Here is an 8,699-nt window from a genome sequence, read left to right as displayed (position 1 = left end):
GGGGGACTGTGGTCCCAAACAATGAAAAACTGAACTGTTGTTTTCTCCCCTCTTGGCAGGGCATCCTTGAAAAGAAAAATCCTAAAAGCAGTCTGTCCATCCATGCATTGGTGATGAGAGCACTGTGCATGGAAAGGAGAAGGGTCACCATGGCAAACTTTTCTCCGGGTGGTGCCATGTGTGACATGGAAACACAGGATGTGGAGCTGTGTTTCTTGGGGGGGTCTGTGGCACAGGAGAGACTCTGTTCCCTCGATGGACTGAGTATCGATTGTTTGGAGGGTGGAAACCTGATTGGGGTCCAGATTGTGTCTCACTGTGGTTTGTTGGAGTTGGGTGGTGGGGGGAGGAATATTTTGCAAGGTTTTCACTTGATCTTTGTGTGGGGTTTTTTTTCCCTTCTTTAGTTTTCTCTTTTCTTTTGTAGTAGTAGCTTAATAAAGTTTTTTTCAGTTATTAAGCTTGGGCCTGCTTTGCTCTGTTCTAGATTCCACTTCACAGCATTCAAGGGAGAGATCACATTTTCATGGGGGCACTGGCATTGTGCCACTGTCAAACCATGACACAGGCCTAAACTGACCTGAGAGTGACTTGACAAAAAGTTTTAGACAGTGTACCAGAAGAAATAAGGGCAAGTGTGGAGTCAGCCCTGTGCAGGGAAGCCATGAGGAAGACTTTGTGCTGCTTTAGGGCATCGAGACCGCTCCTGGCCAGCGCCTGGACATCAGCTTCAAGGATAGGAATCTGACCCAATGTATTTCCAACCCCCTGCCTATTGAATCGCCTCAGCACTGTAAAGATGGATGGTATGTTTGGTACAGTTCCTGCATCAACCCACTGAAATTTATACGTGGCGGAGGAATATTTTAGTGGGTTGCAGACCCCGCCCTCCCGCCAGGTCAATAAAAGAGCTTTTGGCGGACCGTGCATTTGCCTGCCAATTTCTTTGAATGAGGGAGACCCCTCAGGACTGCTATATCCTGAGGGAACACCATTGGCCTTGACCTGTAGGCAGCTGCACAAGCTTAAAATCTGCTGCCTCAGCTGCCAGGACTTCTCTTGGCCAGCATCCTGACATGGATGCAGAACTGCAGTGAGGCACTTCCAGGACCCAGCAGGACAGGACTGCCTGTGTCGTGTCCACATAGCACCCCTCACACAGCCAGGGTCATCCCGAAAACAGACAAATGTTCAGGTGTCAGCAGAGGGGAGCAAGGAGCACTGGGCTCCTCTCAGGGTATCTCAGCTGGGCTCGCTCCACAACACGCCCCCATTTTGAGGCCTGCTGATGCCCAGCTACCAGAAAGGCCTACCTTGTTCTCTCCAAGATGCACAGGGAGAGCCAAAGACGCAGGACACCCTAGGAAGAAATCTTTCCAAGCCTTTTCTGCGGCCAGACACACACCAAGATCAGCCAAGACTCTCCATGCTGCCTGGCCCACCCAGCCCAGCTCTGTGCTGGCCCTGGGTCACAGCAGCTTCCACCAAGCAAGGGCAAATGCATGTAGCCAAGAGTTGAAACATAGCAGACAGGGAAGATGTGAAAAGTGTGTGCGTAAAGGCCTGTTAATTCACAGCTCTCAGAGAGAGCTTTGGGGCTCACAGCTGGACAGAGATGCTGCTGCTCACACCTCTGTCCAAAGCGGGGGATCACACCTTGCTGCAGGTGCTTGGTCAGTCTCTGCAGGTCGAGGTGGATGCCAAACCTGCTCTTCACAGCCTTCTCACTTGCCCTGCCCCTCTGCCAAGCTCAACATGCCTCAAGGACTGAAAGGACCCCAGAGAGCCAAAGGGGAACACTCCCACCTGCCTCACTGGGAGCTCCCTGGGAAGCACTGTCCTTGAGAAGCAAGCCTCTTTCCTCCAAAGGCATTTCCCCAAATGTGTATCTTTCCTGGGGAATACCAACACTTTCTTAAGAAAAGCTGGCGAGGCTGAATGATTTCCAGTCCTCTCAGGACAGGCTCTCCAGCTGTAGCCCATATTCCCCCAAGTGTGTTTCCAGGTGGAGGCTCAGAGGTGCAGCCCCAGGCCCTCTACAAACACAAGCTGCCCACTGCCTCTTCACCTGCCTCAACTCTACCTGTGGTCACGGCAGCAAAACCAGGCTGTTCCCAGCCAGAGCCCGGAGCCCTGTTCCCACAGGATGCTCTTGCCAGCACCTTCCAGGACTCTCTGCTGTGCACGCAGCGCTTTTCATGCCCGCTCTCAACAGGCCTTGGAAGGCAGAGCACAACCTGGCTGGCTCTGCCACCAGCACACCCCAAAGACAGGCGGAGGAAGAAACAGCAGGTGTTGTTTTGCAGCCATACCCAGGAGAAACTGGAAGGTGCCCTCCCTCTGGTCTCACTTGGTTGGCTTTCTGACTGGCTCTGAGGCTGGGGCTGCCATTCCTTGGTTCTGGGGACCAGAACCACATCTGGGATCCCGGCACTGCCTGACAGCGCTCCAGGCTCTGGCACAGTCTGAGTTTCGGGCACCGTGCTGCTGCTTCATTTGCTCTTAGGCACACCCAAAGCTCTCGGTTAAGCCCAGATGGTCTCTGGTTCTGCCCTCTCCAGGGATTGCAGCTCCCTGCCCAGGCATTGCAGCTCGCCCGGCCAGCCCCTGCTGACTGCCCACTGCCCTCATTCACACTCAAGGAGGTCTGAGATGAAATCAGAGCACCCAGACAAGGATAAGAAAGGAGGGCCCTCCCCACCCACAGGGGAGCCAATGAATCATCAACAAGTCCCTGACGTACAAAAGTCTCCATAATCTGCACAAAGACATTGCATGACAGGGACGTGAGGCTTATACAACCTGGTAACTGCGTGTCTGGGACCTTAGGAGAACAGGCATGCACCTGGATGGTGGTCAGGCAAGGAATTTGGGACCCTTGACCCAGGAGCCAGGTATGAATCAGATTTTTGTAAGAGAGCCAGGCTCCCTTTTCCTCTGGGAGCAGCTTTTAATGAGTGTCAGAGAGAGGTTTGTCCACGAGGAGAGAATGCAGGAGCACCACCATAGAATGAGCTGGAAGACCCTTGAGGAAGGGATCCAACAGCTGAGAAAAGTGGCAGCATTGGAGGTTCTCTTTGGGAGGGATGGACAGCATGATAATGACCCTGGCAAGGTCAGGTGCACAGGGCAAATGCTGTGGAGTCTGGCAAATCTAGGGCCATGTCAATGCACCACCTTCATTGCAACAATTACTGCTGATACCAACCGAGAGACAGTGGGTTCTGCTGCCAACAAGTTTAGAAATTGTGAGAGTATGGTCAATGGCCCGATGCAGGCTCATGGCTCTACTGTGATCAAGGAACTCAAAGAGGAGTTTAAAGAGGAAATGAGGAAGATTGGAGATTGATTGCATTATTGTGCCTTGAATGAAGGGACTCCACCACTGAGCGCTGCTGTGCCGGACAAGCTGGAACTCCAGCACGAGCTGGCAGCAAAGTGGTACACCACTATTGACATTGCTAAGGCATTTTTCTCCATTCCTCTGGCAGCAGAATGCAGGCCTCAGTTTGCTTTCACCTGGAGGGGCGGGCAGTGCACCTGGAACCGACTGCCCCAGGGGTGGAAGCGCAGCCCCACCATCTGCCATGGACTGATCCAGGCTGCACTGGAAAATGGTGAAGCTCCAGAACACCTGCAGTACATCGATGGCATCATTGTGTGGGGGAACACAGCAATGCAAGTATTTGAGAAAGAACAGCGCATCATCCAGATTCTGCTGGAAGTCAGCTTTGCCATCAAGAAGAGCAAAGTCAAAGGACCTGCCCAAGAGATCCAGTTCCTGGGAGCAAAGTTGCAAGACAGACAGAGTCACATTCCCACTGAGGTCACCAATAAGATCACTGCAATGTCATCACCAAGCAGCAAGAGGGAAACACAAGCTTTCCTATGCACCATTGGCTTTTGGAGAATGCACATTCCCGAGTACAACCAGATTGTGAGCCTTCTTTACCTGGTCACCCACAAGAAGAACGATTTTCACTGGGGCCCTGCACAGCTGCAAGCCTTTGCCCAGATCAAGCAGGAGATCGCTCATGCTGTAGCCCTTGGCCCAGTCAGGACAGGACCAGAGGTCAAGAATGTGCTCTACTCTGCAGCCAGGAGTAATGGTTTGTCCTGGAACCTTTGTCAGAAGGTGTCTGGGGAGACTCGAGGCTGACCACTGGGATTCTGGAGCCGAAGTTACAGAGGGTCTGAAGCCAACTACACTCCTACAGAGAAGGAAATCTTGGCTGCCCATGAAAGAGTTCAAGCCACCTTGGAGGTGATTGTCATGGAAACACAGCTCCTCCTGGCACCCTGACTGCTGGTGCTGGGGTGGATGTTTAAAGGAAAAGTTTCCTCTGCCACCATGCCACTGACACCACATGGAACAAAAGGATTGTTCTGCTGTCCTTCATAAGAGTAAATGTTGTTCTGTTCTCCTGTCCTTGTCACAGTGCTCACCCTGCATGAGATGTGTCTGCAAGCCCTGCAACCTCTTGGCTTGGGGAGGGCAAGTGTTCCTGAGGAAACAGGGATGGGGCAGCTGGGCTGGACTGACCCAAGGGATGTTCCATTCCATGTGACACCATGATCAGCAATCAACTGAGAGAACTGGGTGACAAGGGGGGTAGAGGATTAATTTCTGTTTGAAGATCCTTTTCTTTCAAAGCAGCACCTACACACACAGAATCTTATCCTGCCACAAGGTTGTCAGACATTTTCTGCTGGTAGGCAATTTCCTGTGGATTTGCTTTTCTTCTGTTAGTGTGTCTTGCTGTGCTTATTTTTAGTTGGGTTTGGAGGGTTTTTTTGGTCGGTTTTGTTTTTTTCCCTGTTGAACTGCCTTTCTTCTCATGCATACAATTTTTCTCCCTTTCCTTGTGGCTTGCTTGGCACCTGATGGCAAGACAAATTTACCCAACTCAGTCATCTTGCCCAGTTATGTTTAGCAGTCACCATTAACTAGATGAGTTCAGTCACAGACTCCCTGCCATTTGGCAGCATCCACAAAGTATTGAAAGTGCATTTCATGTCCTTGTAGAGATAATAGAAATAATCCACAGTGGTGGTCAAGGGCTGGTCACTGAGGGATGTCACCAGGGCCTGGCTGCCAAGAGGACTCTGTACCATGGATGACATTTGACCCTCATTGTTCAGCCACATTGCCACCCCCCCCATGTTCCACTCCTTCAGCCCAGCTCTCTCCAGTCTGGCTCTGAGGAGACCACAGCAGACCCTGTCACAGGCCTGCTGAAGCCTGGGCACACAACATCCCCTTCTCTTCCCTCCCACGTGGGTTCTGCAGTCCCTGCCTTGTCCTGACAGTGCCTGGAATGGCTGCAGGAGGATTTGCCACATCCCCTTCCCTGCTGAGCCTGACCAGTCCGTGACTCTCCCAGTGCCCCTCCCTGCCCAGACTGGTTCCATGGCTGCCCTTCCCAAGGGCCCAGGACCCTCTGGGATGGCTCTGGCCTTTCCAGGGGGTTTGAGAGAGGTCCCACAGTGACACTGCCCAGCCTTCTCAACAGGCCTGACACCAAAGGCCTTTTCCACATCCCTCAGTCCCAGATCAGTGCCCAGAACACAGCACAGCCTATCCAGGTCCTCAGGGTGGTTCAGAAGGGAGGCAGCAGGGTTTTCTCCCCACAGACCCTCACTCCATCCAATGTCTCTCTGTGCAGTCCATGGCTGCCCTGAGCATTTTGTCCTGGAGCCTCCCTGCCCAGGATGTTTGTCTCTATGCTGTCCTAACCACAGCCCAGCAAAGAATTCAGGTGGTTTCCCCGAGGACATTACTCTCAGAGTAATATGGCCTCAAGGCACTGTTTGTGCCACTGGAATTGTGCCACCCCCAAGTGCTGCTGATGGTGTTTGTGCTCACTCAGGTTCATCTCCCCACACACACAGGATGCACTGCTGAAATCTCCCCAGTACAGAGCAAACATGGCCTGCTGGCCTGGTCACTTGGTGTCCCTCCATGCAGGGACAAAAAACCTCCTGCAGGTGGGGGAGAGGCCAGTGCTGGCAGTGGTGGTTGCAGGGGCTGGTGTGGGACAATTGTCGTGGGGCACCTTCCCAGGCTGTCCCCAGAACAAAGACACAGCCCAGGCCCTGCTCTGCTGCTCCATCAGGGCCATGCCAGGAGCTCTGGCTGTGCCAGGACACTGCTGTGTGCCCCCCCTGCACACTCCCCCTCTGCCCAGGCACTGGGCTTTGCTGTGCCAGGGCATTCCTGGAGCACATTGCTGACAGCAGCTCTGGAGGAGAGCAAAGCCTTCCTGCCCTGCCCTCAGGAGATTCCCTTGGCTGATGGAGCTGCTGTGCTGGAGCCCAGCTGTGTCCCAGCAGTGCCCACGGCCTGTCCCTGCCTGTGGTCACAGCATGGACACGCAGCAGGACAGTGACCAAGCTGCCAGAGCACTGCGGCCTCACAGCCACAGCAGGGCTGGCAAGGAGAGGGTGGAGTGGGAAGGGCAGCTCCAAAAGGACCGATCCCTGCTGCTCCCTGGCAGTGCTGCTCTGCTGGAGCTCTCTTCCCCTTCTCCCCTCTAACTTCATGCAGGCCTCAGAGCTGGGATCCCAGATAAAACAGGCACTGCAGGGTACTTTATTTTGTTCAAATGTAGCAATAGCACAAACCTGGTTAACAGAGCTTATGGGTCACATTCAAGAGGCAGACAGTGAATTAGATGGTGGGGGTTAAAAAAATGTTATTGAGGATACTTTTATGAGCTAAAAACCCACTGAACATTACCCAAGGATCTGGGCAGGCCTGTTGGGCATGTCATGAGTTGCATTCCAAAAGTTTGGCAGAAGAAAACAGGCAATAGGTAGCTTCAGAGAAGCAGACAGTCATCATTTTCCTCAGGGCATCCTTGAGCTCCTGGTTCCTCAGGCTGTAGATGAGACGGTTCAGGGCTGGAGGCACCACCGAGTACAGAACTGACACTGCCAGATCCAGGGATGGGAAGGAGAGGGAGTGGGGCTTCAGGTAGGCAAAGCTGCAGTGCAGAGAAACAGGGAGACCACGGCCAGGTGAGGGAGGCAGGTGAGAAAGGCTTTGTGCCGTCCCTGCTCAGAGGGGATCCTCAGCACAGCCCTGAAGATCTGCACATAGGAGAAAACCATGAACACAAAACAGGCAAATTACAAAAAGGCACTAACAGCAAGGAGCTCAAGTTCCCTGAGTTTAGAGTGTGAGCAGGAGAGTTTGAGGACCTGTGGGTTTCACAGAAGAACTGGCCCAGGGCATTGCCCTGGCACAGGGGCATGGAAAATGTATTGGCCGTGAGCAGCAGAGCATTGAGAATGGCACTGGCCCAGGCAGCTGCTGCCATGTGGGCACAAGCTCTGCTGCCCAGGAGGGTCCCGTAGTGCAGGGGTTTGCAGATGGACATGTAGCTCTTGTATCACATGAAAGTGAGAAGGGAAACCTCTGCTGAAATGAAAAAGACAAACAGAAGCAGCTGTGCAGCATACCCTGAGTAGGAGATGTCTCTGGCGTCCCAGAGGAAATTGTGCATGGCTTTGGGGACAGTGGTGCAGATGGAGCCCAGGTCGCTGGGGGCCAGGTTGAGCAGGAAGAAGAACATGGGCATGTGCAGGTGGTGGCCGCAGGCTCCGGCGCTGATGGTGAGGCCGGTGCCCAGGAGGGCAGCCAGGGAGATGCCCAGGAAGAGGCAGAAGTGCAGGAGCTGCAGCTGCCGCGTGTCTGACAGTGCCAGCAGGAGGAAGGGGCTGATGGAGCTGCTGTTGGACATTTCTGCCTCAGGAAATTATTGTCTCCTGAGGAGAAAAATACAGCACTGAGTCAGGCCACACTTCCGTGAGCAAAATCTATTGCATATCTCATAGCAATGGAACATTTAGGGTCTCTTCTTTTAAGAACACTTCTCTACATTCCCCTCACCTGGGCTCTTGGTTTTGCAGGAATTCAGAGCAGGGCTCAGGAGGATTCCTTCTTCTTGAGCAGTGAGAGGTAACTGAGAATGCTGGGTGATCTCCTATTAAATGAACTTGGAAACACCAAGAATCTTTTCAGCTCTGCTGTTTGCATTTTGCCCATCTGAAGAACTGAGCTGAGGGAATTCCTTGTATTTGTTCACCCAGCTGCAGCTGCCACAGTCAGGAGTGGTTGTGGCTGTTTGAAATCCCTGACATTTCTAATTAACTGCAGGTGAAATCGTGTGGGTCTGAGAGGCACAGGGGTGGTCTCTCAGTGCAGGGACAATGGAGCAGCTCTGGCCATCAGGGCTGTTCTCAGCTGTCCCTTGCTGGCAGCTTCGAGCTACAGGAGAGGCATGCAGAGGAGTTCCCCTAGAGAGAACCAGGGCAGTGCTGAGAGCAGAGGCTCTGGGGTCAGACAGCACATGGACAGAGCCCTTGCCTTCCCTCAGAGTGCCTCACTGGGATCTCAGCTGTCTCCTGCCAGGCTGCTGCACAGAGGGATCACTGCAGCTGCCCAGGTGCAGGTGCCCAGCAGCATTTCCCTGGCCCTAACACTGAGCTGTCTCCTCCATGAGGATCCCACGCAGCCCAGAGACACCACGGGAGAGCTGTGCCCTTCTGGAGGGCACCTGCAGCCCTGCAGGACACCCAGGGAATCAGCTGAAGGGCCCTTGAGGACACCTGGGCACTCTGCTCCCACAGACACATGTCCACAGCAGGGTCCCAAGGCTCCCTGCCTGGACGGGCACCTGCCACCCCCAGACCCT

The 8,699-nt window shown here is 53.6% G+C and overlaps 1 pseudogene; it reads right to left on the bottom strand.

Moving 5' to 3' along the window:
- Positions 1-6,769: 6,769 nt before the first annotated feature.
- LOC144247984 (olfactory receptor 14J1-like) lies at positions 6,770-7,851 on the bottom strand (annotated as a pseudogene).
- Positions 7,852-8,699: the final 848 nt, after the last annotated feature.

This window comes from Lonchura striata, chromosome 37 (genome assembly GCF_046129695.1).
Source record: "Lonchura striata isolate bLonStr1 chromosome 37, bLonStr1.mat, whole genome shotgun sequence".
NCBI lineage: Eukaryota > Metazoa > Chordata > Aves > Passeriformes > Estrildidae > Lonchura > Lonchura striata.
The sequence above is the reverse complement of the archived record's forward strand: the minus strand, read 5'-3'. Positions and strand labels throughout refer to the sequence as shown.